At 43.8% G+C, this 25,317-nt stretch overlaps 1 long non-coding RNA gene across 2 annotated transcripts in view; it reads left to right on the forward strand.

Annotated features, from left to right (window-relative positions):
- LOC143842688 (uncharacterized) overlaps positions 1-25,317 on the forward strand; it is a 177,989-nt gene that overhangs the window by 60,358 nt on the left and 92,314 nt on the right. The gene's annotated exons all lie outside the window — the stretch shown is intronic.

A 25,317-nucleotide genomic window follows, 5' to 3' on the forward strand; every position in this document is an offset into this window, starting at 1 on the left:
TAATTTCAGCTCCCTGTGCATCTGTTCCTTACTTTCAGTTCTTTTTAATGTCACTTGCCCTCAGATAGTTCAGATGTTTATGCATTTATTGGGCACTTCAGAACAGATTTCCTGAACAGTTTGATTCTCCGATTCCACATCAATGCAGGGACCAGATTTTAAGAACTGTTGGATGTTGAGCAATTTCATAAATCTAGATGCTTCATTGTAGGTGCTTAGAAGGGGAGCCTGTCTTCAAAATCTGGTCTCAAGACAATCTTGCTGTTTGGAGTTCTAACTAAGACCATGGCCACTCTAGAGGTGCACAGCTTTCTCTGTGATTGGTGTTAATTTGTATCTGATACAGGCTTGCCAGGCATCACCTGGCAAATGGTGGGTGGTGAGAGGGAACTTACTGGCAGCCAACTGAGGTCTAGGCCTTTCTCACTGGAGACACATCAACATCATTTCTGGTATGCCAGAAATTGTCATTGCATTTCCAGTAATAGAGGCCTAGGCCTCAGTTTGAAGAAGAGTTGGCTTTTATATAAGGTGACCAGGTGTCCTGAATCTAGTGGGATGGTCATGCTTTTATTCCAGATGTCCCGCATCCCATCATGGTCTTAAGTCCTGTGCTGGCTTCAATATGACCTTTCTCAGTGGAACAGGCATTTCGGCGCAGTTCTGCAGCTGGAGCCAGAACTTTGGCCGAGTTGGAAGTGGGGCAGGGTGTGTGCACCCCCTGGCGGCCGGGAGGGAGGGAGACACTGGCCTGCCAGCTGGCCTTGGAGTCCTAGGATGCTGGTGAGCCCAGTCAGAGGGAGGGAGGGAGGGTACCTATGTTGGTCTGCATGCAGTTTCTTGATGTGATAGTAATAGTGAGTTCATAGAAGCATACCTCCACTTGTGTGGGAGATTACTGTGAAAATAATTTGCTCCTGGTTTTTGATTTGGGGGGAATCCTTATGGAAAAAAGAAGAAAAAGAATGTGTTATCATGCTGCAGATAATCTGAAAATGCTATTAAGTATTTGAGAAATCTCACTGAAGAGGAGGGACAAATGGGACATTTAGACAGTAGCCCGTAGCACTGCATCTTGGGACTTTCTGATCATTGTCATCTTGTGTTCTTTGAATTTTTTAACAACACATTTTTGAGACTGGCATTCTCTTCACCTTGATGTTCCTATTAATGTATATGCATGATAACTATTTATTCTGTGAGTTTAAATACATTTTGCATTTTGTTATATGAGCTCTATAGTTGATGAGTGCAATTTACATAGTTTGCATTCTCATTTTTGTTATTTGCCGTTCCGGTAGTCACTCAGTGTCACTCAGCAGTGATGTAGGGATGTTGCAGACATCAGGAGTGACACTCTGGTTTTTGGGTAAAACCTCTATGATAGAATTAGCTTCTTATCATAGAGTTTTGTTCCCAAACCAGAAATAATACAAAGTGGAATAATACAATTCTAATATCTTTAATGCAGCTGCTATAGAATAAAATATTTAAAAGGATAGAACCCTGAATAGCCACAGTTCTAGAAGAAATATGTCTGCTAATGGTTTAAGATGCATCTAAATGCTTTTCAAAAGTCTCAGGAGTGCTAAGTGGTACTTGAGAATCTGGATAATTTTAAAAATTTGGCTCTTTGTGCTGAATGAACTTTTGGCAATCCTATGATCACATGTTACTGGCAGCTGCTAATGCTCTCATAGCTTCAGTATAATGTAGTTGCAGTCTTAAACTTGGACTGTACCAGCTGCTAAACAGAAAACCAAACAGTATCTGAAACACCAGATGAAATTACGCTGACATAATCCCATAGTTTTCATAGCAATGTTACACTACTAACCTACTACCTTAGTGTTGCAAATCAATGAAGCTCTTTCATGAATCTTCAAACTATCTACGCTTGTGGCCATCTCTATATCTCCTAGCATTGAATCCCACAATTTATTTACTCATTGAGTAGATGTCCATCCTGAGAGCCAGTTTGGTGTAGTGGTTAGAGTGCGGACTTCTAATCTGGCATGCTGGGTTTGATTCTGTACTCCCCCACGGGCAGCCAGCTGGGTGACCTTGGGCTTGCCACGGCACTGTTAAACTGTTCTGACTGAGCAGCTCTCTCAGCCTCACCTACCTCACATGGTGTCTGTTGTGGGAAGAGGAAAGGGAAGGCGACTGTAAGCCGCTGTGAGCCTCCTTCGGGTAGAGAAAAGCAGCATATAAGAACCAACTCTTCTTCTTCCTCCTCTTCTTCTATTGATTTGTCCATCCTGATTCTATTGCCCATCAACTTTATTGGGTACCCTCAGGTTTATAATGTTATAGGAGGAGAAAAAGGTCTCTCCATCCTCTTCCTGTATTCCATGCTTAATTTTATAAACTGCTCTCATGTCAATCCTCCCAGTAAAAACAAATACATCAAGAGAATTAACAACCACAGAAGTCTGCAAAAATGACGAAATGGAATAAAGCACATCATAAGCCAAACTAGTAAAACTAGAAGCTCCATTTCAGTTATTATGATTAAAATAGAAAGATTTAAATAGAATGTCCTCATGAAGAAAAATGTAATGAGCTGAAATAGTTGGTCTCAGTCCTGGTTAAAGGATATGTAGGACCTGTACCACCAGAGCCAGAGCAGGGCCCTTGTTTGTTTTTAGCTTCTGTCAAATCATTTCTGACTTATGGTGAAGGCCCACCTCTGTCTTATGTCTTCAAAACCAACAACCCTACCCATGCTAACTTGGCCGTAGGCAGCACTGAACATACAGGCAAACATGCTCAGGGTCACACTGCATCCTTAACACAAAGCCATGTGGCAGAACAAGCTAGGTCAAAAGAAAAATTGAGTCCTGTAGCACATTTAAAATGAACAAAATTTTGTTCAAGGTAGAAATGTTTGTATATGCACACTTCATTGTATATACTATATTGGGGGGGAAAGATCCTCTTTGAAATTTGTCATCAAAGCTAAGGGGCTTTCCGCACCGGGATCCTTGTAGCAAATTGTTTGCTGAACGAAAAATCGCCATTTAAAATAGTAGAATTTGTCATTATGCATACCTGTCTTTGTAGTGGAATCCAGTTGCGTTTCCATCGTTTCCCACAAGCTTCCGGTCTCAGCAAAAATCGCTAGAAAGGAAGCGCTATTGCCGAGCTCGTCCCGCCCCTGGCCGTCAAGCAGCCAATGGGCAACCGTTAGCATGCTCCCAAACAGCCCCTTTCCCTTTAAGAAAGGTTTTTTAAAAAAAACACACACCCATTGCAACGAATATGTGTTGATTCGTTGCAACGGAGAGATCCATCCAGCTGGCAGGTGTGTTTGAGCTGTCGTTTCATCGTTGCCACGCTCCCCCCGAGTGAAAAAAAAAAATCCCCCCCCTCACGGGCCCGATTTTCGGCCGAAAACAGTGTAAAAAATAAAGGGAGAATACATCAGCAAACTGGCTTCTCTGTTGTTTGTGCTTAGTGACTGTAAAGAGACTGTAAAGAGCTTTGGGGAGGGACTGCAGCCGGGGAAGCCTCACTGGGTAAACGAAGGCTTGCCGGTGATTTGATCTCCGCTTGCTCGGAGAAAAAAAAATGGCGATCGCTTCGCCGAAAGATCAGAGGAGAGAGCCAGGGGGAGGGACTTTGTAGAAACCACAACAATGGTAACGCACAGTACTTTCCCGCTAGTGTTGCAGATTGGTTGCAGGAGTGTAGCGCTTTCCGGAGGATGAATCCACTTTTGGGGATTTCCCTGAAAGCGCTACAAGGAAGCGCTTTTTGCGGATCGGTTTCAGGTGTGTGGCAGATTGTCAACGACGTTGTGCATAACGGCAAATCAGTAGCGTTTTCAATTGGCAACCATTGTGCGATTTTGAAGGCGTGCGAAAAGCCCCTAAATTTCTCTCAAAGCTAAATGCCTAAAGTCCTTTTCAGCACAAGAGAGGTACTGTTGAATGAAGCTAAATCCTTCAAATGTTTTGCTGATTCAGAGGGAAACAATGGGCAGAAACACGCTTTAAGGAAATCCTTCACCACAAACAGTTATCCTCTAAACCAGGGGTAGTCAACCTGTGGTCCTCCAGATGTTCATGGACTACAATTCCCATGAGCCCCTGCCAGCGGACCACAGGATGACTACCCCTGCTCTAAACAAATGCCTTGGGGGGACACTTGTCCTGCCCCCCTCACAGCACTTGAGAATACCAGTTTTGTTCAGACTTTACTCCCTCGATCGCCAGTTATATTGTTGAGGCCGGTGCTTCGACGGAAGATCTGGACCCCGCCAGGATTGTTCTTGGTGGTGAAGTGACTACTGACTCCTTGCCCTCTGGGATATGAGTGGGTTGGGTTAGGCTGGGTAAGTTCCACCACCACTTGGGCCGGGGTTGGATTTGTAGGCTTGATCTTTTATTGTATTAAGGGTTTTTATCGGGGGTTTTATATGTTGTAACCTGTCCTGAGTCTTGTGAGAGTGGCGGGCTATAAGTCTAATAATAATAATAATAATAATAATAATAATAATAATAATAATAATAATAATAATAGTAATAGTAGTAGTAGTAGTAGTAGTAGCAGTAGTAGTAGTAATAGATGCAATGTTGCTATTACTAGGATAGAGAGCAGAGCATTGAGGGAAGCAAGACAAGACAGCAGCACCTGAAGGAAGACATTTACTCATGACACTACCACATCCAATCAGAAGCTGACGGTAGCAAGGCAGGGCAGGCTGTCTTTTTGTATTGCCTCCTGTCATCCATCATAGAAATTAGTTTGTAGAGGGATGCAGCCCCACTAGCTTCTTTTCTCTTCCTCACCCTTAACACTGGGAGATAAATGGCATGTGCGGGAGGTACAGTGTGGGGCCCCTGAAAGTGCAGAGCCCACAGCACATGCTCTATGTGCTACATTGTTAAGCCAGCTACAGTGGCCTCTCTTCTCCAAGGATCTTATCTACACTCTCAAATTCCATAGGTAGCTAAGTCTCAATTGTGTATATTAAATATAAATAAATAAATAAATAAGTCGGCTTGCTTTGTCGTCGGATGAATAACCTTGTTGGAATCTTGATTCCCAAAGCAAGAATCCTGCCTAGTTCCGCCATACAGTTTAAAACTAGTTCATTGGAAACTTCAGGGTGACATTACTATTGATTTATGTAATGAATGCGTTTGTCACGGTTTCACAAAAACAAGGTCACAGTGCATTCATAAGGTCTCAGAGCAGCATAATCTCACTACATAGTACAAATATGCTTTTAAAAAATCAGTCCATCACTTTTTAAAACTGTCCAATCATATAACTTTAAATGAAGTTTCATTGGGGTTCCAACATAAGGAATAGAAATAAAATTGCCCATCAAACAAATATATGCAGTTCTTAAGTTAATACTGAAAACCCTGTAGGTCATAGTTACTTATATTTAAACATAATTATGTAAAAAGCATCACCAGGCAAACTATATTATGCATAATTGAAGGAAGTTAAATGATATGAAGACTGCTTGAACAAACAGCTACAGGGAATATGTAACTTATACATAACCATTAGTCTGAATGTATAAGTCTACTAAATTAGACTTCATTTCAATATGTGATGTAGACAGAAGCGGAGAGATGTGAAAATAGATATCAATGTGGCTGTGCAATAAAGGGCTAATTGGAAGGGTGAGTTTTGATTAACTTGGGAAAATAGAAAGTTAACAAAAAGGTATATGTGACAATGGCCAGTTCAGTAACCTTCTTGGTCCTTGTTCCCGACTCAGTTGCCATGTCAAAAGTGTCCCTATTTTCTGGAAGATGAAGATTATGCAAGCAGTTTACATGTTGGTAAGGATCTATTTAACATGGTTCTACTTAACATTTAGCATGATACAGGTGAAATTTCATCCTCAGTTTAAAATTTTAAATACATTGCACCCCAGTTGAAGAGGGATGTTGACAAACTGGAACGTGTCCAGAGGCGGGCAACAAAGATGGTGAGGGGTTTGGAGACCAAGACATATGAAGAAATGTTGGGGGAGCTTGGTCTATTTAGCCTAGAGAGGAGACGACTGAGAGGGGATCTCATAACCATCTTCAAGTACTTAAAAGGCTGCCATGTAGAGGATGGAGCAGAGTTGTTCTCTCTTGCCCGGGAGGGACGGACCAGAACCAATGGGATGAAATTAATTCAAAAGAAATTCCATCTAAACATCCAGAAGAAGTTCCTGACAGAGCGGTTTCTCAGTGGAATAGGCTTCCTTGGGAGGTGGTGGGTTCTCCATCTTTGGAAATTTTTAAACAGAGGCTAGATAGCCATCTGACGGAGAGGCTGATTCTGTGAAGGTTCAAGGGGGTGGCAGGTTACAGTACATGAGCGATAGGGATGCAAGTATCCTGCATAGTGCAGAGTGTTGGACTAGACGACCGAGGTTCCTTCCAACTCTATTATTCTATGAACATATTAGGGAAACACTGTTCTTTTCTGCTGTTCTTTAGGCTGGAACAGGTAGATTTCGAGTTTTACACTCTGTCAGCCAACAGGGGAAAAAATAGGGATACTCCAACATTAGAAGATTTTTTTTTTACACCCTGCCTTTTACTACCCAAAGGAGAGTCTCAAAGGGGCTTACAATTGCCTTACTTTCTTCTCCCCACAATAGATACTGTCATGACCCATGGAGTAGACTCCCAGAAGTTCACCTTCTGCACCAACAGAGCTAGTCCCAGGCATCATGTACTTAACCAAAGTCAGTTTTATTTAGAAGGCACATTCAGGAAAAGGCAGCTACATTTCACAGGCTCACCCAGCAAGGGATAAACAGGAAAGGACCAGGGAGGGAGAGGTAGAATAGAGGAGCCCATCTCAAACCCGGGAAGGATGGCCCCCAAGTTTGATATGAAACATGATAGATACTGTGAGGTAGATAGGGATGAAAGAGCTTTGACAGAACTGCTCTATGAGGTCAGCTCTAATAGGACTGTCAGTAGCCCAAGATCACCCAGCTGGCTGCATGTGAAGGAGTGGGGAATCAAACCCATTTTTCCAGTTTAAAGGCCACCAGTCTTACCCATGACATCAAGCTGGCTTATTGTTTGCATGAAAAGGTAGTATCAACAACATAATGGACTGAAGTTAATAGAAGCCATGTTGATCATGATGTATTTTTTATTATACAATGCTAGTAACAAAACCCACTTAGAAAATGACCTGTACCAGGGTGGGAGTGCAGAGGGCAGCTCTGTTCTTGCAGAGCAGCCAGCCAAGTTTTGAGGCTTGGGCACCCTGCCCTGCTGGCACCCTCCCTCTCTCCCCCTTGCTACCTGTGCCATAGGTGGCCCATATCACCGGTTGGGCTGCCCTGCCCTGCAGGAGGCCTCCCCCTGCTTGTCCTTCACTGTAGTGCCTTTGCTACAGCAGAGCAGGGTGGGCCAGCCAGCCAGGGAGCTGGTGTCATGCTTGCACCAGCTGTATCACCAGGGATCACTGGTCCAGAGGCAGTGCTCAACCCACTTATGGAGCAGCTGGTAGATGCAGCTTCAGACTTGCCCGATGACAAGCAGCCTGGGCCCAGCCAGCCTGAGATACAGTTCTTTGTGTCTGGCTACATGAAGACCTGATACAAGACCCCTCCAAGCCCCAGAGATTCACCAGAGGAGCAGCAGCAGCACCAGAGGAAAATCCCTGGAAGCCCTGGGCATTCACCAGAGCGGCAGCATCGGCAAAAGAGATCTACCCTGACAGCTGTCAGAAGATCAGCACGCTTGGCAGCATTCTGCCAGGGTAGATGGTATCCTGCTGAAGGTCCTTTTTCTGACGAGGATTAGCTCCAGCTATTGGCTCTCTGGCTGAGAGCTGCCCTACGTGGCTTCTGGCTATTTCAGCAAAGTCTTGAGGCAAGGCTCTTCATTGGGTCAACACATGCATTACCTTGTCTGTCTGCTGAGACTCCTGTTCCAGTTCACCACAGCAATACTCTGTTCCTTTACCTCTCTGGCTTTTTGTCCCAGATTCATTAATGTTCCTTTCTGGCTCTTCAGCCTTTGGCATTGTCTTCCAATCACACTCTGGCTTTTTGACCCCAACTTCGCTTGATCATGCTTTACTGTAAACTCTGACTTCCTTGGCTCCTGACCTCCCAGACCAGACTCTGAACTGAGACAATTTGTCTGCTCTGACTCCACCACCTAGTTGAGTTGGTGCTGCCTATTTGACCCCATCTCCAACATGGAACAGAGTCTTGTAGACTTGCTGGCAAATAACCAGGCACTGGCAGTACAGGTGCAACGGTTGAACCTGGCCGTGGCCGCACTGCAACAACAAGCTGCTATGCCACTGCACCCTCAGCCAACATAGCTGGTGACGTCCCCAGTTTTGCCCATTGAAAGCCCGAGAAAAGTTTAATGGGTGCTGGGAGGATTTTCTGACTTTCCTGGCTCAGGTGAAATTCTTCATCAATGCCCGAGCCAGTGAATTCCCCAATGACCACTCCAAGGTCAGCTTTACCATAAGCTTCCTTAATGGGGAAGTGGCTCAGTGGGCCATGCTGGTGCTGCTGGCAGGGAGGGCCAGAACTGGCCAAGTTGGTGCTCTTTGAAGCATGAATGGATGCCACGTTTGGAGATGCCCAAAAGGTCACCCATGAAGCACTCATCAGTCAACTGCACCAAGGGGGTCGGTCAGTTTGGTACTACACAGCTGAGTTTCAGATCATAGCCCAGGACCTTGACTGCAATGAGTCCACCCTGGTGGATCAATATGTAGTGGGAATGACCGAGGAGATAAACCGACCCTGTATCCTTGTGCACACCTCTGCACTGGTCTTATTTGTAAATAAAAAGGGTGGCGAGCTTCAGAAATGTCACAATTACTAGGCTATGAATGAAGTCATCGTTAATGGCCGGTATCCATTGTCATTGATCTCCAAAGTATTGGAAAGGGTCCTAGGAGCTCAGATCATCACAAAATTGGAACTTCGTAGGGCTTATAACTTAGTCCGGATAAGAGCAGGGGACAAATGGAATTCTGCATTCGGAACCCAGTATGGGCAATATGAATATTGGGTCGTTCCCTTTGTGTTATGCAATATACCCATAGTTAGATGACATTCTTATATATTCTCAAAGCATCTAAGAGCATGTCCTGATGAATTCAGTGAAAAGGAACTACACTGTTGATTTCCAAATGTTACAGATAAGAGAAAAACGGCATCTGTCTTGATGCCAAGAGATATGTCTTAATTTACTGTTAAATGGATTACAGACTCTGCAGTGGCAATCATTGAAGAAGTATTTGAAAACGTGGAAAAATATACCTAGGAGCCTGTTCTGATTGCCCAGAAATTATATGATTTATACACCAAACATGAGTGGCTGTGAGACTTATCATTTTGGCCTGCTGATTTTGTTTTTCTCTTATCTAATAGCATGTCCAGCAAATTCATCTGGTGCTACAACACCTGCAAGAGAACGGGCTACATGCCAATCTCCCAACGAGTGCCTTCCATCAGCACACCATGGATTTCCTTGGCCACTGGCTCACTCCCCAAGGAGTTCAGATGGAACTCACAAAAGTTTCAGCCATGATTCAGTGGGAGCCACCCTGGACTTAGAAGCAGTTGCAAAGTTTTCTGAGATTCACCAACTTCTATAGAAACTGTGTGCCTCAGTATACTTTGTGCCTCAAGAGGAGGTGGGGAATGGACTCTGATTGGCCATCACCCTGTTGGAGGCATGTCTCCCAGTGGGGGCCAGTCAGAGGGCCAGTACATCATTGGAAGGACCATGCATTTTTTAATGTGGTATGATTATTTGAGGAAATCCATAGGAAATCCACTTCATATCATGTGGCTTATCAAATCCACCATAGTACCCATCATCTGTGTATTTTGGCCGTCTATGTTCCCTACAATTTTTTCTGTAGATTTATTTATTTATTTAGTGTTTTATTTGTTTACCATAAAATGGAGGTCAAGGATGTCTAGTAGCTTGATCTTGCACTGCAGAATCAGGAGGCTTGTTGAGCACGTGACAAATACTGATAAATTGCTGGTGGGCTACATTTGGCTTTTCATATTGCAAATTTATGTTGATCTGCTTAGTACAGACAACTAACATAAAAAGGAATTCAGTACCGAAATGATTCTGCATTGGCCATCTCCAAGATAAAAAGAAGGAAACGTAGTGCCTCCTGCAGTTAATCAAGATCTCAAGGTAAGAAGCACTTTTGAAATCATGGTTTGTTAATTTTGTGGATATACTTGCAGAAAACTTTCGACACTGGGCTGGAGAACTGGAAACCCTACAAAGCGAATTACAGAGGGAGCTTCTGTCCATAAGCATTACTTTTAATTTGCTGTTTGCACCTGATAGTTCAACCATTTTTAAGTGAAATCAGCCTACATCAAACAGTTTCATCTATGCTCAGACACCTGTATATGTTAGTATTGAAATGTGTGTTAAATAGAGAGGTTTGCTTTGCAAGACATGCCGGCACAGATTCACTTTTAAGAAGTGAATCTGTGCCGGCATTTTCTTCTCATGGAGGGTTGAGATGCTTAACAGTGGTTGTCTGCTAAGTACGAGCTCCAAAGGCTGACAAGTGAGGGGAAATACCAGGCCCCCTTTTGGTTTTTCATATGACCCCTGCTGGGAGGGAAATGAACCACATGGTCTTAGTCATTTTCACTCCCAGCAGGTTCTTCAGATCTTGAGTGGAGCAATATCCTGCAACTCACCAGGTATTTGCATGAACCCAAGACAATAACATGGTTTCCAAGAGAGGGTCTTAGGAAGGGGTGAAAAAGGACAGAAGAACAGAGAGAAGAAATCTGTTTATAGGAAAGAAGAAAAGCAAGAAGAGATAGTTGCAGAAACATGCATGTGCAGGAACAGAAGTTTGGTAAACGAAACTTCATGAAATCTGAAAGAAAGAAGGCTTAGGCCATGGTGTTTAGTCTGATGCACACATTAGGAGACTAACCATCAGGTATGCATGCAATTATTGTGGATGCATGAGAATTTCCAGCAATTTTATGGTGCAAATTTTGTAGGCTCATGGATTACCTACTAATAAACTGATTCTAAGAAACTAACATAGACCCATTATGCATGGAGGGGAGCTGGAGCTGCCTCAGAGCTGGAACGACGCCGGTGGAAATCCCCAATAATGTATGCCGCTGGCAGTAGCCGAGCACAGGTTCGATGCAGGCCGCTGAAAAAGCCATGTTAGGGAAATGAGAAAGAAAGCGAAGCCTGATGCCTGGCCAGGGCACAACCAGACGCAGCACCAGAGAGAGAGCGTGCATAATCAGGGAGGGCCGCAGGCGCCCAGGCAGCACTACCCAGGAGGCGGGCGCCGGAACGCCACGTTTGGCAGGACCTGCCAGCAGTGTACCGCACAGCCGCAGTCAGCGCACAGGAATGAAGGGAACGGGGACCGAACGGCGGCCGTGGAGTCCAGGATGCAGAGGCAGGAGCCTCGGGCCAGGCGGGGGATGTCCCACGGGGAGGGGGATCCAGGGGGGGAATGGCCTGATTGACTAGCCAAGTCCGGGAAGCCCCGTGCTGCGCTCCTGTCCTGTTTGCTCCGCGTTGCTGTCTTTTCGGCTATCGCCACTGGCTGCTGCGGGTGTTGCTGCCATGCCGTTCATACACGGCTTGCTGCGCACCTTCCTCCGCCACATCTTCCATCCAACCCCCACCCACTGTAACGGTGGCCGTGCATAATGTGTCATAGAGACAGAATCCAGATACTTCCTTACCGTATAAATGTGTGTTCACACACATAGCTTATCTCTGTTAGCATAAAGATGGTACTCTATATCGTCTCTCAATCACATGATGCATGGTTTAGGAATGAGTGCATGCTCCCTTTTATATTTATCTACAGTTTTGATTCTCCTCTGTCCATTGTACATTTTGAAGGTTCATTTATGTTGTGTACATGTGTGGTATGGCTTTTATAACCAAGTCATGCAGTATTTATAATTATACTTTAAATGATTTATGTGTCTTATAATGTTTAATGCTGTTTTATTGAAGCACAAATAGTGTTGAAAAATGCATGTATATTATTTTTTAAAAAAATAACATATTTACGAGAGGAAATGTAAGGAAACAAAACCGGATTTTAAAAAATCATGGCATCAATTTGCACAAGGCAGAAGCAACACTGGAATTGAGATTTTGGGGTGTGGGTCAAAACTGGACAGATAAGAAATTTGGCATTTTGACTAGCTCTGTCTCCCTTATCTCTGCTTCACAGAGATCTCTAGATCTTGTGATGCCCATGAACACTGCCTTGATGGTTTAATCAATGAATAGCAGTTATTTGTTATGTGCAACCCAGTTAGCTATATGAATCACTCCCTCAAAGTTTGGAATCACTGTATTCCAACTCTGGGGATGAAGAAGAGTAGCAACCTGATGGCAAAATGCCACACAATAAGTGAGGGGTATGTGTTATGATCTGGATGTTGTATTTCATGGGTAAATTATTTTCAGCAATTTCCCCTTGCTACCTGCAATGTGCTCCCGTGTTAGTCTTTGAGCATGCTCAATAACAGCCTGTCTACATCTTAATATCATATTTATGGATTGTATGGAGGCTAGGAATTTGGTTGGGCACCCTTGCCCTATTTTGACATCCACTCGTTCAATGGAAGATGTAGTATTACACACATATGATTGTATGCACATGAACCCATTAATCAGGGACTCTGTTTTCCACTCATTCCTTTTCTTCTCATGGAAGAGTATATACATACCGTGGCCACTTATACCAATGGGTAAAACCACATTTGTATCAGTGGGTACAACTACACTGCAGTTTAAATATGTGAAAAGAGCTAAAATGTACTATGGATGAGTCTGGCACATTTTATGTTGGAATATGCAAAATCTGCAGAGTGCATGATTGAAACAAATATTACGTGTGTCTTTTAGGGGCAATGGAGGAAATGGGTATTTAACCTAGGATCTTGCTGATGTTTTTTCAAATATTCTCCTCTAGTAACCTGATTGGCTCCTTTGGAGTCTACTTACTCCTTTCAGCATACTTTCTACCTGTTTGCCTCCAGAACTGGACAGAAAGAATGAACAGCTGAACAGTTAGACAATTAGGAATCTCTCTTGTCTCTTTCTAGACAAAGTTTGTTTCTCTTCTTAATAAAACTACTCTGTACTCTGTATATTTTAATTTGCCATATTGGTATCCCAGTGCCTCATAATTTGCTCTGTGTTTCATCCTTCACTGGGTCCTACCCCTCCCAGTTTATCTTTATTAGATGGGCCATTCTTTTTAACATAGACATGTTTTAGGCTTATAAGTCAGCAACCAATCTCAGACAATTTTGCAAATAGCCAGTAGAGGTCAGCAAGTTGAATTTAGGTCGCACATCAAGATTTCCTGGCACTAGTAGATGACGTTTTGAAGTCAGTGAAGCCAATAGTCTCGTCCTGGAGCAGAGTTCTCGTGGGATCTTCCCAGTCACGGCTCTTATCTCTTATCGCCGGAAACCAAAAAGCTATTGCTAGTTAACCTAAGTCTTCTTCTTCTACTTAAGAAAATTAGCCTGCCCTGAATCGAGGTGGCTACTCAGGCAGAGCGAGGGGGAGGGATAGAGAGAAGCAAAAAGTGGCTCGAACGGAGAGATACTTGCTGTTATTTATTGAAGCGTTGATTAATGGCTTTCGTTGAGGCTGCCAGATGCTGTCCTCCACTCGGTCACTTGCAGCGTTCACTTGCAGTAAATAAATCATAGAGGAGGGTTAAAGCAGTTTCTTTTGAGAGAGAAAGAAAGAAAAATAGTCCAAGATAGAATATGGCGGTCGTCCTCTTGACCTGAAATGCTGTCAGCCTGTAATCCGGGGAGATAAACTCCCTAAAGGATTGGAGACGGCCCCAAGAATTCACTAGGACTTCCTGGGTAGAAAAAGTGAGGTGGGGTTTGCGTACCCCTCCTCTTTTCTCCAAATTACTTCCACAATTGGCCCCTGTCAGGCTCCAGTGATTGCACTGCAATCCCCGCAGGACGACATCTTTAGCCACACCTCCCAGTTTATCTTTAGAGATGGGACAGTAGCATGTTATAAGAGACACCACAACTGGGAGATGGCCAGCAGGCAAGACAAAGGACCTAGGATTCTGAAAACAAGAAGACAAGAGGAACCATGATAAAAGGTTTGGCAAAAAGAGACATTTTGACCTATTGTGCACAGCAGCAGTCACGCTGGATTGCTGCCAGGTCCTTAAGACCAGGTGGCATGCTCTGCCATTCCCACGTACAAATGGGGGAGGGAATCCCTGGTGTACGCAGACTTTCCCAGTATAGTGACAAGTGCACACAACACCAGGTCTGGAAGAGTCCGGTGCAGTCTGCAGCAGTGGCAGCAGCAAGGGGGAGCAGGGGGGCATGCCACTCTCCTGCCAAGGTGGGGGTGGGGGACTGCCCTGTCGAGGTCCATGGCTCTGTGGAGCTGACAGGGCATGTGGTGTCCCTGCAGGTGTCCTCTTCCAATTATGCATGGGGCTAGTACCAGAGGTTTGCGGATGTGCCCGCGGTATCATGGGAAATACAGGAGTTCACACATTTGCATACTATGGGCTATCTGGGGAGCTGCATTGGGTTAGGGCCAGGATGACAGCAGAATCATCCATAATCAGGGATAAGACCCGCTGCCACCACCCCGGACTACCTGCCCCGTGCATAATTGGTCTTTGAGAGTCATACAAATACAGACAGCAAAATGTTATGGCCCATGTCAGAGTGGCTTTATGTTAATTCCTAACTTAAAAACCAATTATATTTTCCAAAGTGACTCTTTAGAATTAAAATTCCAGAGAAAGAGAACTTGAGTGAGCACTTAGGCTAAGTGCTTTATCCAATTAAACAGCTCAGAAGTGTTGGGAGGGGAAATCACAGAACAGGATCTACTTGTGTTAATCTGAATGTTTGCCAAAGACTTTTGAAAATATTGTGTGACAAACTGAAACAAAAGAAAAAGTGTCTCTAACTGAAGTAATCAACCAACTTGAATAGACATAAACAGTTGAAGGACTACAATAATAAAACTGAAGCATATATTAAGCAATGAGTTTTAAATACAACCTGTGGATCTAGTGGACTCAGCCTACAATAGTTGTATTGAGAGTGGAAAACCTATGTGTTGAAGTGATAGTTTGAAGGAAAGGAAGACATGAGTGTGAAGAAATGCTGGCAGGTGCTCATGGGAATTGTAGTCCATGAACATCTGGAGGACCACATGTTGACTACCCCTGCTCTAGGGCACCAGCCCAGCAGGGAATTTCCCTGTAATTCTTAAAAAATGGCCAGTCTGCCCCCAGGAATGTAGGTTGTTGGCAGGATATTTCTTTTCTGACATCTCCTGCAAGCTGATTTAAAAATAGAAAAGTTGCCCTTACCACTGTTTTTGCTTAAGATGGCTGCTATTTAAATTAGTAAAAAAGAGCCCTGTTTTCTTTTTCTAGTAAATGTCATGCTGTACCCTGGTATTTCAAATGCCAAAAGAATTTATTATAATCAACATCTTAGAACTTTCAGCTGAAACGTTTCCTGTTACTTCTTGCTAATCAGACACATTTCAGAGAAATGGCTTACAAGACTTATATGTTTTGGGACCATGACAAAAAAATTGGATAATTTTATGGGAATGCTGTTTATGAAGTTTATGAAATGGCATCACTTCAAAAAAGAAACTTCTGGAGCATTCATTGTCATGCTGACACAGGTATTTCTCAACTCTATTCTGTGTTTGCATGGTGAATTTTCTGTAAAATATTATTTTCTCTCAGGATATTCCTTTGCACTTCTATATTTAGTGTCCTGCTTGTGAAGATGGTACTAAAGCAAAAATTTCCACTACGGCAGTGTTGCCTGAATTAGGATCTGAGAAATCGTAGACCAACATGGCAGCGGGGCAAATTCCTGCTTCTGCATGATGTTGATGCTGGCCCCTTTCTGGCCCTGGCCCGCTTTAGGTACTCCGATGCCCCATGGCAAGGGAATGCTAGGTTTTTCTGCATTCCTTTTTTTTTTTGCTGTGGCCACTGTCAGCAGCCATGCTTGGCCAGGCCCATGCATACAGGCCTCCCCCATTACAGTGTCCCGCTAGGGACAGAAAATGCTCCATTCGGCTTTGTGGTGCTGTGGAGACAAATGGGATTTTTTAAAAAACCTTCCATTGATCGTCATGCAATCCTAGTCTTGTGGCCGGTAGGAAGTCACTCTTCAAGATCCCTTTCACTATTCCCAAACTGTAGCAGCTGAATGATTCCATCAAGTGTGGTGAGTTTGTTCTAAAATGGCATCCTGTATATATACAGTATCCAACCTAGACTTCAAGACTGGGCTAACCAGTCACAGTGGATTTATTTGGGTCCAAGAGATTCTTCACCACTTGGAAATGCTCTGCTAGACAGCACTGGACAGAGAGCACTGGACAGATGCAGTGGTGTTGGAAATGTACTTTTCTTCACAGCTCATTCTTGGGGCAGAATAGGCTTTCAAATGAACACTAGCCAGCGTTTGATTTGTTTAGTTCCACATCTTCCTACATTTGCATTCAAGTTATCCCAGCTGATTCATTGCTGCCAGTTGCCTAGAGTGCCATGGAATTGGCTTCTCTCTTCATTGAGACAACATGTCAAGGAGCAAGAATGTCAAGTGTAATGGAAGGTAGTGGGGAGGTTACTATCAATGGACCCACCCTGCAGTGCACACATATGGTTCAAAGAGACCTGGACATGAGTCACAACAACATGTCAACGGTCTGCCACCATGTAGAGTCCTATCATGTTTATGTGACACTTATGGACCATTATAGGTCAGAGTTTCCATGTATGAGCAAGACAGGGAAAAAGGCCTTTCTTGCCTAAGAAGAGAACTTGGGGAATTCCTCCTCAAAATCTCTGGTAGGTCAATGGAACAGTAAGAACATAGATGAGGTGGGGTGGGGAAGAATGTAGCAATTGGTTCAGAACCAATTGTAAAATGGGGAGAAGGGAGCTTGGGAAAGACATATGCAGAACATAGAAATAAAGGAAAATAATGTTTCTGGCCAACTCAGATAGTTACATCTCCCTTTGAGGCAGATCAAGCAGGTTCAAATATCAGAGTTGAAATTTGCGGATGACAAGGTTCTTCCCCACAAGAGCATATTCCAGACTGTTTCCACATGAGGAATCTGCCTCTGGACAGTTTCTGGACAACCTCTGGTTGCTGGTGAGTTTTAGAGCCCCCTCCACATGACGTCGTCTGCATCCTGAGGCTGTCCAGGGGTTAGCTTGAGTTTTGGCCAGATTTACCTTGGGATGAGGGAATTGCCACCTCCTATCACACTTCTCATCAGGGAGCAACCAGGAGCAAGCCCATATGGAGGGGGAAAGGCATGATAGTCTCTGTAGCATTGTCCTGCCATCATGCCCACCCTCCCCTCTCCATTTCCTGCTTTGAGAATTTTTTCTTTAAATTTTTCTTGTCCACATTGTTGCGGGATTGCAAAGCTGATTTGAAATCAGTAAGGCTTATGCCGGAGGTGGTGGCCTCAAAATTGCAGAAGGGCAGCAGGTAGGGTTTGTGTGCCCTTCATGAAGCCACCATTACCAAATTTGCCTCAGGGAGTTTGGGTTTTGGCCTTTTCTATGGCAGTCAGTGGCACCTTGGCCCCGGATGTGGGAGTGATCAGGTTTGCTCAGGGATCTGACGTTCTTGGAGCTTTTCCCAATCATTGTGTCTGTGGTTATCTGGTGGGAGCTGTTCTGGGATTGGTAAGTTGTCTTTTGGTGTGACGATCTGGCCATGTTTTGGGTCATTAACAGGCAATCATCATCTGAGTGGGTGATGTGGCTGGCCTGCAAGCTGGTCCTGACCTGCTTGCCTGTTTCACTGCTAAGCACATTGCAGGTGCAGACAACTACATCGCAGTTGTGTTGTCCAGATTCCAAATTCTTTGGCTCTGGCGGTGAACTGGTTTTTCCCATGGATCCCAGAGGATTTTCCCATGGATCTATGGAGCCTTGGAGACTTCTCATCAAGGAAGGCTTGACTGGATCATTGGCACCTGCTATGAGGTGGGCTTACATGAATGCTGTGGAGGGTTTTTTTGCCTTTGCACAAGTATAGAGCCTTTCTTCATCAGCTCTACTGAAAGGACAGTGTGCTATTCTACCTGGCCCAGCAGGCTGCTCTGCCAGAACCTAGGTGTCACATCCTGGTAAAAAAATGACATTTTTGTTTCAGCTATTATGCCCCCTCATACATGCACATGAAGCTGTCATACTTCACATGAAGCTGTCTTACGATGAATCTGGACATTGACCCTTCAAGGTCATTATTGTCTACACAAACTGACAGCAGGTTTCCAATGTCTTGGGAAGAGCCCTTTCACATTACCTACTGCCTGGTGATGCCTAGGATTGAATCTGGGATCTTCTGCATGCGAAGAAGATGTTCTACCAGTAAGCAGTAACCTCCCCAAAGAGATAATCAGCCAAAGATGCAATAGATGCTCTGTGGTGGTAGAAAGTGACATCAAGTTGCAGCCAACTTATGGCAACCATCTCATGGGTTTTTTAGGGCAAGAGTTGTGTAGAGGTGGTTTGCTATTGCATACCTCTGCACAGCAACTATGAACTTCCTTAGTAGTCTCCTGTCCAAGTACTAAATGAGGGTCAACTTTGCTTATCTTTTAAGATCTACTGATATCAAGCTAGTCTGAGCTTTCATGACATCAATTAACCAGGCTATCTGTGGTTCCAGGAGTCTACCAAGGCATCAAGAAGACCAGTAACCATGTTAGCTGGATATTGCTTTTGCAATCTTAGAGAACCAGTTGGATCTACCATTCTCCATAGGTGGATCAATCTAAATGATTTCCTATCCTACAGAGACATTAAATAATGAGCAGGCTGAACCTAATCCAGTAGTAATCTAGCCAAGACAAGAATCTGGATGATGCCCCCCCTCCCAGTCAGCATCTTGTTGCCTAGCCAAAAGCAAGGAGATCAGTGCATGGGCATGTTCAAAGACCTTTGAAGATATCCCTGTGTTGTCACGGTGGTCATGTAATTTTGAATCATATACGTTACAAACAATGGCCTTGTCATAGATGCTGAACAAAAAGCTTGGAAAATGGTTCTTAGTGCCACATCAAAATTTTTAAATCAAAGTTGCTTGGCTATATTTTCTTTATTTTTTTACAACATAGTGTAGATACCTGACAAGAACAACTTTCTCTGGAGCGTGTTTGGGAAATAAACTGGGGGGGGGGGAGTCTTTACCATCTAAAAATGGCCTGTTGGTATGTTCTGTTGCCATAGATACCATTTTCTACTTTAGGCTTGTAACTAAAGGACCAAATAATTCTCACCAGGGGGTTGGATTTGATCAAGGACTCTCCACCTGTTGGTTCCTGGTGCAGGAGTTGCTTAAGGAGGAAATGAAATCGGATCACTAATTAAGATGACCAGCTACAATAGTTTATGCAGGAGTGTTCCTTTTCTTCTTTCCTCAGCTTTCCTTTTGTTAAGGCAAAAAAGTTGAGTTCAGTTTATTCAACAACAATGCTAAATCTTCTTCAGTTTTACAAAAATCCTCCCACAATGCTTTGTAGTTTGGAATTTTGATGCGTTGCATCACACTCCATCAGTCATATGGCACAATTCTATAAAACTCTGTGATTGACAACATGAAGCTGACACATAGCAATCCAAGCAGTTCGAGTTCTAAATCAAGATGTATTCAATGAATATATTTAGAGCTAGAAATAAGTTACCCACTCATCTTTATAAATGAGATTACAGATTTTAACAAATATACTGCACATCTTTTCACCTTACTTTCTTAGCTGTCACTTAAACTATTCAGTTTCATTGACTCTCATAATTCTCATTCATAATGCTGTCAATATTTATTTGATGCACCGGAGTTTCTTTGAATATGACTTTCTTAGGAGCATCCTGACTTCCATTTGGTGAAAAACTGGTTACCTTTATTGTTAGTAATGCTACTATCAGCTCAATCACTTTGGGAACCTTGACCTTAAAATGATCACAAGACTGCAGAGGAGCTGATTACCACCATATCCTACCTTCTAGAGACCCTCTGCTGATATCAGCAAAGTCACTAGCATATAATTGAACAGTGTGGGTGTTCTTATGGACCACTTGTATAAAGCACTGAATTCTGGATGGCTAGTCATTAAGGAAGTTCTAGTATCCTTGTAATTCCAAAAGTATTGTTTCCTATCTGCTACCCATTGTTTCAGCTAAGCCTTAGGCTATACATTAGACTGATGGATCAAAACAAAACAAATATCCCAAATATTTTCATAGGAGAGTTTGGCGTTGAGAGCCAGCTTGATGCTTAGACCCAGTTTGGTGAAGTGGTTAGGAGTGCGGACTTCTAATCTGGCATGCCGAGTTCGATTCTGCCCTCCCCCACATGCAGCCAGCTGGGTGACCTTGGGCTCGCCACAGCACTGATAAAACTGTTCTGACTGAGCAGTAATATCAGGGCTCTCAGCCTTACCCATCTCACAGGGTGTCTGTTGTGGGAAGAGGAAAGGGAAGGTGACTGTCTAACTGTAGACTATTTAGTGAAAGCCTTCCTACACGCATAGTTTGTCCAAATCATGCCTAAACAATTAGTTCTCCATGTTCAGTGCTGATGTTGAATGGGGCTTTGTGAGGATTCCATTCTTGCCTCACTTAAATTGGTTTTGAAGATATATGGAAATAAATATTATTACAAGGTCAGAATTTGTTAATGGTTCTCTCCAGTGGACTTGGCTAAAAATTTTTGGGAGAGCCAGACAAACAAACAGTAGTGCTTCTGAATAACCCTCCCACTTAAGTCTCATCAAGGAGTTAAGTACCTACCTGGCAAAGTTTGGGTTGGCCACCATCTGAAGAGAGGAGGCAGAAGTTTGTTAGCGTGAAAAAGATCAGATTGTATTCAATACGTGACTGTCTCCTAACTACCCTGCTTCTGGGAAGGACTAGTGGAGGACTGCCAGAGGGTAAGGAGGATGGGGCAATTGGAAGACATGCCGCGAGAAACAGAAACAGTCCCTACAAAAAAGGTACAGAGGGAAATGGGGGGGAAAGGAGGAAAAAGGAGGAAGGGGGGGAAAGGAGGGTTGTGTATGCATCTGATAGAAGGTCTAGAAAGAGTCCAGAAACCGGAAAGTAAAGTGGCAAAACTGGCAGGGAAGGTTAAAAAGGAAGAAGATAGATGAAAGGGAAATGTTGCAATATGTGCATGGGATGGAGCTTGATCAGGAAGGAGAGCCAGCTGAAGGCAGTGTAAGGCTGGAATTGCTGCAAGCCATTTCAGGAATCCCTTTCACTTTCCTCTCTTTGGATGGAGGGGGTTATAACCTGATGCAGAGGTTATAAATGGCTGCTGGCCATTAAAAGCAACTGATTGGTAGACCTGTGAAACTGCTAGGTTTAAATGTCCAGCAGCCATTTCAATGATCTATTTTGCTCTCTCCCTCTTAGAAGCAGGTGGGAGCGAAATGGAACACTGAAATGGCTTTCAACCATTTCAGTCTTACAGTGGGGTGTGCTGTTTAGCTGTTTCCTGTGGTGCTATAGATATGGTTTCCGGGTGTTATCCAGTGACAACCCTTCTCCCCTTTGGCCCTGGGAGCTGGTCATGTACCCATGTCAGAGTTTTAGACAGAAACATGGTTTCCTATGAATTTGATGATTGAAATGGGAATTGGGAGCTCCCATGGGGGACAAGTGGTACCCACACATATGACCATGAGGGCCCACAAGCTTGGATGGGTCTAGGTGGAGTCTAGCTCCCAATGGACTCCGTGGGTCCTGGGTCAAGTGCTCTGACTTTCAACATATCTACCTAACAACCTAACCAACTTTCTACCTGCCAATCTATCCAATTTTCTAGCTATCTACCTACCCAACTTTCTACCTGCCTACCTACCCAACTTTCTACCTGTCTACCTAATCAATTTCATACCTTCCTACCTACTCAACAGTCTACCTACCTAACCATCTACCTGCCCACATACACCACCATCTACCCACCTATCTAACACCTGCTGAGCACAACTACCTATGAGCACTAGACCAAGGACCCAAGGAGTTTGGTGGCAGCTATAGCACATTCTAGCTCCTCCACGCCTGTGGACCCTCCTGGTCATCTCTCATTCTGCAGGCACACCCACGGGATTTTTGTGCAGAGAACACTGCCAACGCCTCCCCCCAGGAGTCATTGTGATGAACTATACGCAGCCACACAGCCAAGCAAAAGCAGGGATGCCTGACCATCTCCGGGCGCCAAGGTGTGGCTAGATATGCTTTTGGCCTCTCCCTCCTGTGAGAGAGGTAACCATGGCTCAGCCATAACACTACCACTTCACTTCCACTGCCCCTCCATGCAAAATCTCCAGAAGTTTAATCCCCAGTAATAGAGCTTCAAACCATCATTTGTGGCCGAACTTTCCATTGGAGCCTACATCTCCACTCTCCTATCCTGACACCCTACATTGAATGCAACCACTGTAGACTTATTTCTCCATTGGGACTGTTGGGAGGGATTCTCTTCCCATCAAAATCCTTCTGTAGTGTACCCTGGATTCTGTTGGAGGGAGTATTGCCCCTTAACAGGACTGTGGTGATACTCTCTGCTGTTAGTCCCACCTGGATTTTGCCCACCCAGGCAGATCACTGAGCATAAGTCTCAGCCTGGATCATCATGGCTACTTGCCATGTTACCAAAAGCATACACATGTCCATGACATGTGTACAGTGGGGAATGGCTTGTGAGAGATTGATAACTTAGCAAATGGATCTTTTGCCAATGTTTATGAGATAAACCCTTTAGAATTCAAGGCTGACAACAGATAGTTATAGTATAATAACAACTGATCTTTAATTGTAAGAAAATAATAAAAAGAAATCGACAAACATATCAGACAAACTAAGAGACAATTGGATAGAAAATTCAAAGGGGGAAAAGGATTGCAATAAGTATATTTACCAGTCCTGAAGAGCAGAGAGGTAGAGAGGTAACACGACCAGCCTGAAGGGTGACCTGAGTGGATCCTGATCAGATGCATGTTTTGGCTTGGCAAAGCCAGAGTGTTTATATCTTTTTAAGAAAAGGAGGTTGTGATTGGCACATAATGGGGATATGATAGGTGCTTGGTAGAGACATGATATAACTTTCTATGGGTGAGAAGTTGGGAAATGGCTTGATTGGGTCTAGAGATGGATGCTAATGAGCTCAATGAAAGGGAACCATCATGTTTCAATAGGTCTAGCTATTGGTGTGGGGGAGCAATTTCCCCTGGCATATTGGTTTAGAGTGAGTCAGAGGTGAGAGACAAAGGAGATTGCCTAGAAGTCTCTAGGCAAACTTGCTGGCCACTCGATCAGCAGTTCAATGGGGGGGGGGGGGAGGAGAGGAAGGCAAGATGTGTCTCAGGCTGCAGCTGACATGTTGAATTTGTGGGTAAGAACAAGCTGAACAGAACATGGAGTCTGGCACAGCTGGGTCTTGGCAGACTATGAACACAGGTGTCTGACTTTGCCTAGACGGTTAAGGGGTACCACTGGTTGTTGGGGACAGTATGCCAGTCTATTGAGTGGGGTCCAGCCACATGTAACAGCCAGTGCTATCTGCACCAGATGGGTTGGCACCTGCCAGAATATGTGGCACCTCTAGTGGAGGCCCTGCCCATGTAAAGGCCAAAGCTCTGATGGGTCAACAGGACTTTTTCCATCCCATGTCTCAAAATGGTGACATTTTGAGCCCCAAAAGGGCTCTGTTCCCACCAGCCTCCTAGCCTTTCACCCACTCTGTGCTTCCATCTTTAACAGGGAATGATGAAGAGGAAAGTTCAAAGCAAGTGGATAGATGCAGTGTAAGGAAGTCCCAGGATATAGCAAATAAGGGAACCCCCTCACCAAGTAGCCTCCCCCCCCACTATTTTCATTTCATTTGCATCAGAATTTTCTAGTGAGGTCAAAGACTTGAGGCTAACACAAATGCATTTTAAGTCATTTTTCTGGAAGTCATAAAATATGGAATACAATATGCTGAAATTATAAAGCATGTCCAACAGATTTGGGATAAACTGGAATTAAAGTAACCATTCAGAGCAATAATTGCATTTGAACATCTGCTTTGCCCTGGAATTAAAGAGTTACAGGTAAAAAGGATTAAGATTACTTCTAAAAGAAATGAGAATTAAGATAGATTGCATGCAATTAAAGAAATAACTCTTTTATCTTCTGGTGGACAGACTGAGGAGAGATTGCTGTCTTCAACAGGACAGGATAACATGCTGTAATTGATATCCTTGTTGGAGAGTGAATATACCTTAATTCCCAGAATAACCATTTCTTTTCAGACTCTAGCCCATCTATCTATGTTATCCCCAGAAGCAAAGTAGAGACTGTCAAGGAGGCATAAAATGGAAAAATAAAAGTAGCTGTCCAGTCAACCAACTTCCTCTTGGGTCGTTGTGTGCCTAGAGTATATGAGAAAAATGCATTGTCTCTCGGTTTTTCATTTTACATCTCTTGTGTTATTTTGGCTGTGAGAAACAGCAGACAACTTCCAAATGTTCTGTATTGTTCTTAAACAAATTCTTACTTGACATGTGGGTGGGTGGATGTTAAGTGTCGTCATGTTTCTTCCGATTTATGGCAACTCTATGGGCCATTCGGCATGACTTAAATGTAGCCGAAGTCTGACCTTTTGTAAACGCTTTTTGCTCATGACGTCGCAAACAAACTGCAAAACTCCCACCAAACTCCAGCAACCATCATAATTTTATAGCGCTTAGGGGGAAATCCAGAAAAGTGGATTCCCCCTGAAAAAAACGCTACACTTCTGAGCACAAGCCACAACACATCAGCGAAAGACATGTGCATTCTCAAAATAGTGGTAGAAAGAATGTCCCTCCCTAGCTCTCCCCCCAGAGCTTCTGGAGACGCAATTGCCATTTCCCCCCCTTAAACTGGTGAGAGCAACGAATAAGCGAGGCTTCTCCAGCTGAAGTCTGTCCACAGAAGTGCTTAACAGTAAAGCAAAGCTCCCTTCTGCAATTGTCTTTAAAATTTCCGAACACAATACAGCCCCCTGTTTGACACTGCCCGTAATTTCGGCCAGAAATTGCACCCATCAGGGGGAAACTTTTTTTTTACTTCAAGAACGTGTAAACGATTAAGCGCCAGCTCCTACGCCAGTGAAAATAGTGTTTCTGAGACATTGAATGAACAAATATTTGTTGCTACTGGTGTTTTGGGGGTTTAAAAAAACAGTTTTTTAAAGGGAAATGGGCTTTTTGGGAGCACGAA

The sequence above is a fragment of the Paroedura picta genome, chromosome 8 (genome assembly GCF_049243985.1).
Source record: "Paroedura picta isolate Pp20150507F chromosome 8, Ppicta_v3.0, whole genome shotgun sequence".
Taxonomy (NCBI): Eukaryota; Metazoa; Chordata; class Lepidosauria; order Squamata; family Gekkonidae; genus Paroedura; species Paroedura picta.